We start from the raw sequence: 9,224 nt of genomic DNA on the forward strand, positions 1-9,224 counted from the left end.
CTCTACTATGTATTTAAAATCAAAATAATCAATAGGTTGGACTCATAAACATGCCGATTATTAAGAAAAAACTTCCCTCACATAATTTCCAAGTTCTGTTTATCTGATTTTATTTTGAATAGTGACAAAAAATAAAAAATATAAACCTATATTCATTAAATGTTTATTATCTGAACAGTTCTTGTTTTCATATTACCCATTTTGCTACCATAATATAATTTAAAAAGGTATTTCTTATTAAAAACAAGGCGGTTAACATTTATGATTTTATAAAAGTTAGTTTTTTTGGGTTTGGTGAGTCGTAACGATTTCCTCATGTAGAAGGCTGCATATCTGAGACTCTTTTAGAGGTCAGAGTAAAGTAAATATAATACTGAGGAATACAAAGATGATGTCATTGGGCTTTTTATAGCCTTTGCACTTCAATACATTCTGGAGGAGAGTTTGCCGTAGTGTTCTGGTAGATATCCGGTTTCGCTCTGTGACTTGGCTGGGACAATGAGGAGGAGGAGGAAGATCAGGTTCCAGCTGGGAGCAGCGAGCATGGAGACAGATCTATTTACTTGGGGAAGATAATTGATTGGGAGGAAAGGTGGTGAGGAGAGAAAGGAAGACGAGTAGTGGAGGAGGCGAAGAGAGGTGGGTCGGGATGGTATTGATCATGTGACTTCTCCTGCCATAACCTCCAATACGCCTCTGTGCTTTTATTGCACCTTGGTGCCAAATAAGATTGTTTCTTGTAAAAACAGGACAGAAAAACAACATGAGCTCAATGAATCGTTAATAGTGAGGTTTGGCCATTAAGATCAATTTTTTGCCTTTTTCATTACCATTTTGGCCTCCTCAAAGGTTATATCACACAACATCTCTGTACTAACAGAACCTGTCAATAATATCTATATCTAAATTCCTTTTAATGTAGAAATGGCAAAAACAGCTTTCCCCTTGGGGTGAATACCTACACTATACATGTGACAGCTCCTTGTTTACCTTGTTTTATCATTTACCTTTTACATTGGCTTTTAAACAATGCTTTCCCCTTTGTCCACTCATCTAGGAGCATACAATGCTATGACACATAAAAGCAAAGAAACACAAGCACCATCATGTGCATTGTGCCTATCGGTAGTAAGTAAGAAGGAAAAGAGAGTGCTTTCTGCATCCCATCCACTTTGTGTTAGATAGGGCACATTAATTATTTAACAGTAGAATTTCAAGCTATTATTACAGAAAAACTGTGTGCTCCATCTGGGCACTTTCTTGATGCCTTTATGTCAAATGCACACCTTGGCCTACAGTTAATGCCAGGCCACAGTCAGGCCTACCTGATACAACAAAGTGGTTTCTAATAGGTCAACTCAATGTGAAACCAAGTGGCTGTGACGCAGGTTAATCATATAAGACAGTGTTTCTGAAAAACCCAGCTTAAAGACTCAATCTTTGCTCTTTATGGTATATTCTTCTTTGTGTCTGTTGAGATTTAAGCTTAAAGGAAAACTGAGTGTCTTTTAGGTGGAGGAGGAAAGTCTGGAGGTGAGGGGGGTGGGAGTGGTTTTGAAGAATTTGTTTGCCTTTTCATTTTCAGTTCTCCTGTCCTCACCTCCAGTCCATCCCACCTAGATGGATATTTCTCTGTTATTCACTCGGAGGTTATGGTTTTAGATTGAGGGCAAAGCCTTGGTGACGACTGTTTGTTTTGAAGGAATCCAATGTCACTACAGCTGTAGAAGGACTAGGATTGTTTGCCGAGTTAATGGTAGTTTGATGATGTCATTCTCAGTGACCTGAAGAGAAATTGACCCCTGTTGTGTGAGTGTTTCTTAAATGCCACCCTGCACAATTATGGTTGGAGTGTCCCTGGGCTGTTGTATGTAGGGTTTGTTTTATCTGAGACAGACTCACTCACATAAACACACACCATATACACACTTACAGGTTGCTGCGCTGAAGCATACCTCTACCTCTTGTGCAAACGTGTTTGTTGAATGTCAGCAGAAATTTTGTTCCTTTTGTTTAATATGAAATAATTTATTCATCAGGAGTGACTTGATGCAGTTCAGCCTCAACATCCTAAAGATTTTTCCAGATATTGACACTTCTAGATTAATTCATTTCATATAAACTGGAAAAAGAAGAATGCATTAACACATGCTGGCCTACAAATAGAAAAACCGGATTTAGCACACGTGTTGAGGAAGTATTAATGAGAGAACAAATTGCCTTTTCCAGTTGCTAATCTTAGTCATGCTCATCACTCTTTGAAGCAGATCATTTAAAACCTTTCCTAATGAATGATTGCGTTAACTTCTAATAATTTAATTCTATGCTACTGATTTATAATGAGAGAAAAAAAAAACACCTGAAACATTATGAAGAGTTTAAGACAAAAGGAAGAAAAGGGGAAAAGCAGAGAGAGCAATTCTCCTGAGGGATGTATAATTCATGCTCCCAGCCGTAAGAGAGATTGTTTTGGGTGTCTGTGAATAGTATTTCATGCTACAGGATGATCACTATGTGTTTGCTGAATCTCTGTCTCATTGTCTGTACGATTTAGACAGCTGAGTTGGTGGGTTCAGTTTTAAGGCTTAAAGGCTGTCATGGACTTATCCATTCCATCTTATGGTAAAACAAGCTGACTTCTTCTGTGTGGATACTGCACCACTTTACCAAACACACACACGTATATACTGCCTTTACCAGGTGCAGATCAAGTTATGGAAGAGACTTTTATCTTTTAGGGATGTCATCAAACTCATTATATGTTTTATAATTTGGTTGTGATCTTAAAACATATGAATCTAACTAAAAGCATTAGAGCCGTGTTGGTTAGCAGTCATGGATTAAGGAATAAATAAAACTAAAATGAATAAATGTTATATAATAAATTTTTTTTTCTCTAACAAAAAAATAAATAAAATTAACATATAAAGGGCACTTTGTGGTTCTGGAACATATCCTTTTAGGTCTTTTGTTATATCAGTAGTATTTTTTGATAAACATGAGCTACACACTGTGACATTAACAGTAAAGGGGGAGATTTACCCTTATTTTTTTTTGTTTGGTTGTTTTATTTTCATGTAATCTATTTTGTTTTTTCTGAAGCTTCCTGTCTTTGGGTTGGAGGTTTTCTTTAAGTTTTGGGTCTAAATAGGGTTAAACCACTGGTCAGTAGTCCAGCTGGAACCAGAGCCTGACCCATATTTTGGAAAAACATCTAAACATGCCTCCAAATGAGTTTCAGATTATGCTTATGTTGCCTCTTATCGGCTAAATAACCTACTAAAGATGCAAAAAAAAAAGAGTCATAAATATCTGTCAGGGCGTTTTTTAAACTCATCAGTTCTTTGTTTGCAGAGCAGGTGACAGAGAAAAGACAGAATACTATCTTACTCTGAAGAAGACAACCATCTTTCCGAGATGAAGCCAGTAATTTATGTTTTTATTCATTCAATAATTAGGATATTTTTTCTGTACCATAATTCTTTTATATATTTTATTATATTTGAGGGTTTTTTTTCAAAGCAGGTATTTTCTGGATGTTTTATGTTAAGAACAAACAGTGAAGTATTCACTGCATCATAAATTATACAAAAAGAGGATTCCTGTGCGTGTGCAATGGCTTTGTTCACAGTTTGTGTCACATCAGTGCATGTTTAACTAGGCAAAACAAAAGCTGCTCAATATTTTAGTGCGCAGAGGCTCACAGAGTGAGGAGACGTTGCTGCGCGGCTGTTCTGTCTCCTCTTGTCTTGTCCCTCCCGTCTGGTGTCCTGCCTTCTCAGGTTTGCAGAAAAACACAGGCTAATTTACTAGTACTTCAGTCAAGCATTTCCATCTCATAATTTTTGTACAACAAAGCCAAGAACATTAGACTCTGATGTGTTTTATCCTTCTCTAAATAAAGGAATAAAAATTAATTTTAAAAAGACTAAAACCCCACATAGGAAAATGTTGACACTCATAAAAAGGGAGTTAAGACATGATAAAAGGACAAATTGATCAAATGGACTGATAGAATATTTGTTGAGTTTAATTACAACTCATATTAAAAACAATGTTATCATTTGAAAGACACTTTCTGCTCATCAGAGGAAACCCCCTAATGCCACTGCCTTTTGTCTTGTTCTTGCCATGACATTGAATGGTCAATGTAGACATTAAATGAAAGTGGCTCTAAAGCCTTGAGGAACTTCAAATATGATCTTTGTTTCTTTTGATTTATGTAAAGTAAATCTCTTTATTGTCCCACCATGGGGAAATTCACTCTCTGCATTTAACCCATCCCCTCCAATGGATGGCAGTGAGCTGCCATTGTGTGGTGCCCGGGCAGCTGTGTGGGGCTAAGGGTTTTGCTCAGGAACCTAGAGTGAAGGCTTTGGGGATCAAATCGAGTGCTTGCAACCTTCTCAGAGCACAGGTGCACTGCTCTAGCCACTAGGCCAACACTCCCCCATGTTTACTGTTTTATACTTGACATAAAGTTTCAACATTTGCTGTTTTAGGTTTGATTTTTTTTTTTTTTTTTTTACAGCACTCGTGGCTTGTTTTTTCGACATTAGCCTGATAGGAAAGGGGCCATGAGAGAGGGGGGACCACAGGTTGGATTCGAACCCAGGTCTGCCGCGTTGAGGACTAAGGCCTCCGTACATGGGTGATGCACGCTAACAACTGCCCCACCTGCATATCCAGTAAGACCTGATCTTGTTAAGAACACCAGATCATCCAACTATGTCTCCAGTCTTTTGATCAGCAAGCTGTGATCGACTGTCTTAAATCTGTCCTGTACCTGAGGCTATTCTGGGCTATTCATCATTTTAGCCCCCATCAGTGAGAGGGGTGAATTCAGTGTTATTAAAATGTGTAACCTAAGCACGATTTCTCTAAAAAAAAAAAAAAATCTATTTTTATAGATGAAAAAAAATCAAAACAGAGACATAATATCAATGGAAGAATGTAGAAAGATGTACTATCTTCTTAGTTTCTTGGATTTAAGCCCTTGTTAGCAGGACATATTTTTGTAATTTTGTATAGGTTTCCTTCATTGTTATGTCTTTTTGGTTTTTTTTTTTTGGTTTTTTTCTTCTGCTGGGTCAACCACAGAGGAGATCTTAAATGCTCCCTACAATCCACTTTGTGCCCTTGTGCTGGGGTTTGTCTGATTAGGCGTTGCCTAATTAGGTCTGACTTGCTGGGCTTTTAAGTCACTCGCCATCTTCCATGAGGTCTGGTTAAAAGTTGATGGATGGATGAGACATTAAGTGTCAAGATGGAGAAAAAGGACTGATGGGAGTTCATGGCATGAGGCTACTATCAAGGTTCCTCTGCATTTTTCCATCATCATTTCTGTGGTTGTCAATTATTCAGCAGCTCATGTAAATGACTCTGGTAGTGTAACTTTGAAATATAACATTATTTCAAACAACTTTTTTGAAAGGAATAAAATAATTTAAATAAAGTCATTAACACTGCATTTATAGCATCTTGCAATGTCTTATAGCAAATGTGAGAGATTCTCAAGATCTGAAGATGTCTTCAGGGGCTGAATCTTTCCCCCCTTTGGATTCAGGAACATCATCATGACGGACACATCCAACTGAAACCACAAGATGGATAAGCAGCCAAAGCAGATATGAGAATTGGTGTGGGGAGGGGGGGGAGCTGGGTTGTCAGATATTAATCGAGACATTTTAAGTTTGTCATGAGCACATTTGAAAGCTTTAAGGCACACCGCTGATGTTTAGCCTGAGGGTGTGACAGACAGGAATGGATGCTGAGCTAAGCAAAGCGTTTGATCTCCAGCATCCCGGGAACGTAGGTATCAGAGAGAGACTCGTGTCTCTAACAGCTGTTCAGACTCTCTCTTGCAGGATTTGTTTTTAGTTTCTGGTGCAAATGGGCAGAGAATGATTTCACTTTGAAGAACTCCATTTACCCCTTCAGATCTCCCTCAAAAGTCACATACCGTACAGTTAGAGGAGCTCTTTGAAATAAAGTAAACACGTTTAAGTCAAGAGGCTAAACACTGCTCTCAAAAGAGGCCTGCAAGTGTGTGTTAATAGGCACCTCAACACAATTACATGGCCTCAGCTTAATGGCAGTCAAATCAATGAATGGATCCTGCCCCCTACTGTCAATGATGGGCATTACATATATAATCAATTAACGCTCAATGAGAAAAGATTGCACAATCAAAACCATTAATACAAACATTTTCTCAGTTTTGTTCTTTGTTAGGTGTCCAGTTTATTTAAAGGAACAAAAACATCAACAATAACAATAATATTAATAAGTGGCATAAAAATTTGTGATTTTATCATTCATACTTATTTTAAAGTTATAAGTTACTGCACTGAAAAGAGTGGGGAAGCTTGTTATATATCACTTTAACTTTCCTCCTTTCTGTCTATCTAATAAATAGAAGGCTGAATCTGAGCTGACAGTTTCCTGCCTGTAAATTGCAGGGAACACAGCAACCTCTTCTGGACAAATGGCAAACCAAGCAGAAAATGAAATCAATCTTTTAAGTTAAAAGTAAGCTACACCAGAAAAAACTAATCCAAAATTTAAAGAAAAATAGCTAAACATTTTATTCCAGTTGTTCTACTGCTGATTTACTGTGAATTATATGTTAAATTCACACTTGAGAGTAATGGATTCTTCCAGAAATCCCATTGGAAATTGATTCCCTATTTTCTTTCATTGTATCTCAGCAGGATGACTGACCCGTAGTTTGGAAGAACAAAAATCATATTATTGCCTTGAGAAGCGTTAATAGGTATTCCATGATCAATGCATCTGATTAGTTCGCCTTGACAATACACTGGTGAGCTAATCATGCCAAAGGGATCAATGGAGGAGTGCCTTTCATTGCTTCTGTCTTTGGATAACTACAATGTAAATGACTGGGTATTAAAGGCAGCCATAGTGGGACGTGTGCTAAACTCTGCCTGTGCTGCATTGTTCACATGGGACCATGCACTGTCACTTAGCCAGTTCTTAATGAGTGAAATGTGAAAAACAAGCCCCCCTTACACAGCTCTCGCTTAACTCCTATCATCATATTTATTAGAGCTGATTTTTTTTTTCATTTCCAGAGATTCCTGAGACTACAAACTGCCAGCCCTTGTAGCAAATCCTTATGGTACAATCCCAACTGCTGCCTCTTTTTTTTCAATAAGCTCTACAAGACCAGCAGATGTTGTGCATTGTTCCTTTCAAAGAGAAACTAATTGCTAAACAAAAGGTGCTGGCATGTCCTGCCCAGAATCCTTGTAAATGCTTTACAGCCACAGCTCTATTGCTAGTTAAGTGGCTAATTATAAAAGGAGAACAAAAGTGTCTAATTAGAGATGGAGAAGGGAAGCAGAGGGAAGGAGGAGACTTTGCCTCTCCACTATTCTTCAAATAAGGACAGCTGATACTATCAACTCAATATAAATTAAACTTCCGTGGCACTTGAAAAAGCAGCCCAATTCTTACTGTTCAGCTAAAATCAGAGATGTATTGGTCATTCCAGCACCAACTATTTTTTTTATAGTAGAGCTAACTTAATGTTAATTAAGGCTAACTTAATGTTAATAATTAAAAATAGGTGTGCCCAGATTATTGTAAGGAGGGCAAGAAATCCTAATTCCAAAGGTCAGTAGCATTTTACTGAGGCAATGATGGATTATGACATTTGTCTCCCCCTTATAGTTGTGGATTTTGCATGTCTGCAAAATCACTCATCCCTCTATTAATTGACATCACTATAACATTTGTATAAATGGTAGTTAACTAAAGCAAGACTACAAAAATAACAGCACACCATTGAAAGCTAAGAAAAACTAATAATAAATTGGCCAGACTCTGTCTTTCAAATATAAAACTGGAGTTTAACTCATAAATAAGACAGACAAAACTACTTTAAAAAAAAAAAAAATTCTATATCAATTCCTCATTAAGTAATTTGACCTCTTTTGTCAAAAACTGCATTATTGTATTTCGTCTTGACAAGCTCCAAATGCCTCCTCTGATGCATTGCTGCACAGATCCCTTATTCTGCCTCTCCACTTATAAAAATGTGTCCCCTGGCCTGATGACACGTTTAAGTTTCTGTATGCATCCAAGGGCCTGGGTGAGCCTGTCTGTGAGAAAACAGAGAGCCCTTGACACTCTGTCTTGACAAAGTTGGGTAATTAACGACAGCGCCTATTAAAGGAAGAATATTCAGCCAGTGATAAATGGCTTTAATAACAGGACTGTGTTCTTGCTAACAGAGACAGATCCTGCCGCCACCGTCAGCCTGCCCACTAGATAAAACTACCCAGACTCCCATCTCAACATCCTCTTCATCTTGCCTTTTCCCATCGGCAGTCTTGCTTCTCTCCGTTCCTTCTTTTTTTCTCTAACTTTTGGAGAGAAAAAAAAGAAAAACATCACAATGCCTTTGTCTTTCTTGCAGACTGCTCTGTATTCCCTAACTTTTGTTCATTTCAGGGAGGAGCCTCATCAAATGTGTTAACATATTCAAACTGGGAAATTTCCTCGTAGAACAAACAAGTCCCAACCTTTTCAGCCTACCTGCATGCATAGCGTTTGTGCATGTTTGTCTTGTAAAACATCGTTAGCCTTTTTGTGTAAGGGCCATGCAAATTGGACAGTTAAAAAGTGCTCTGACCGATTTATGGTCCAGTGCAGCGCTTTAACAGGCCGGCGCTACTGCTTTATGTGCCCTGGTGGGGTTTAGGGCAGGGCCTGACCACAGGGGTCATATTCATCACAGCCTCGTATTGTGAGACGAGTCCAGATGTCGGTCCTCATTAGAAGAGTACTGAGAAATTTAGAAGGCAGAAATGGGGATGAGCTAAACAGCCTATTGTCCAAACACAGACATAATGACTTTATAGTGTTTCAGAAGAAATGATTAGTATGTGCAAAAGAAAACATCTGTATTTTTATCTAAGATTATATATTGATTAACACCTAATTACAACATTGTCAGTGTTTATGCCACTTATTACCATCTTTTGTTTGGCCAACCATTGAATTCTGAGTTTTATTTTTATATATGAAAAGGAATAATTCAGAATTTAGATGTTTTGAAAGTTTGTTTTGTGTTATTCTGCCACATTAAAGGATCTCACAACACCCACAAGACTTAAAGGGGTATTGTGTAAGAATCGCTGTCATCTAGCGGGGAAAATGGGCGTGTTTCACTCAAACTAACGCTAAACCCTTTCACT

At 37.9% G+C, this 9,224-nt stretch overlaps 1 long non-coding RNA gene across 2 annotated transcripts in view; it reads left to right on the forward strand.

Moving 5' to 3' along the window:
* LOC107082538 overlaps positions 1–4,695 on the forward strand; it is a 28,342-nt gene extending 23,647 nt beyond the window's left edge. For both annotated transcript variants that reach the window (XR_001481141.1, XR_001481140.1), the window contains exon 5: positions 4,532–4,695. This is a non-coding gene — a long non-coding RNA (uncharacterized LOC107082538). The remainder of the gene's footprint in view (positions 1–4,531) is intronic.
* Positions 4,696–9,224: the final 4,529 nt, after the last annotated feature.

Source organism: Cyprinodon variegatus, unplaced genomic scaffold (genome assembly GCF_000732505.1).
Source record: "Cyprinodon variegatus isolate N-32 unplaced genomic scaffold, C_variegatus-1.0 Scaffold55, whole genome shotgun sequence".
Classification (NCBI taxonomy): Eukaryota; Metazoa; Chordata; class Actinopteri; order Cyprinodontiformes; family Cyprinodontidae; genus Cyprinodon; species Cyprinodon variegatus.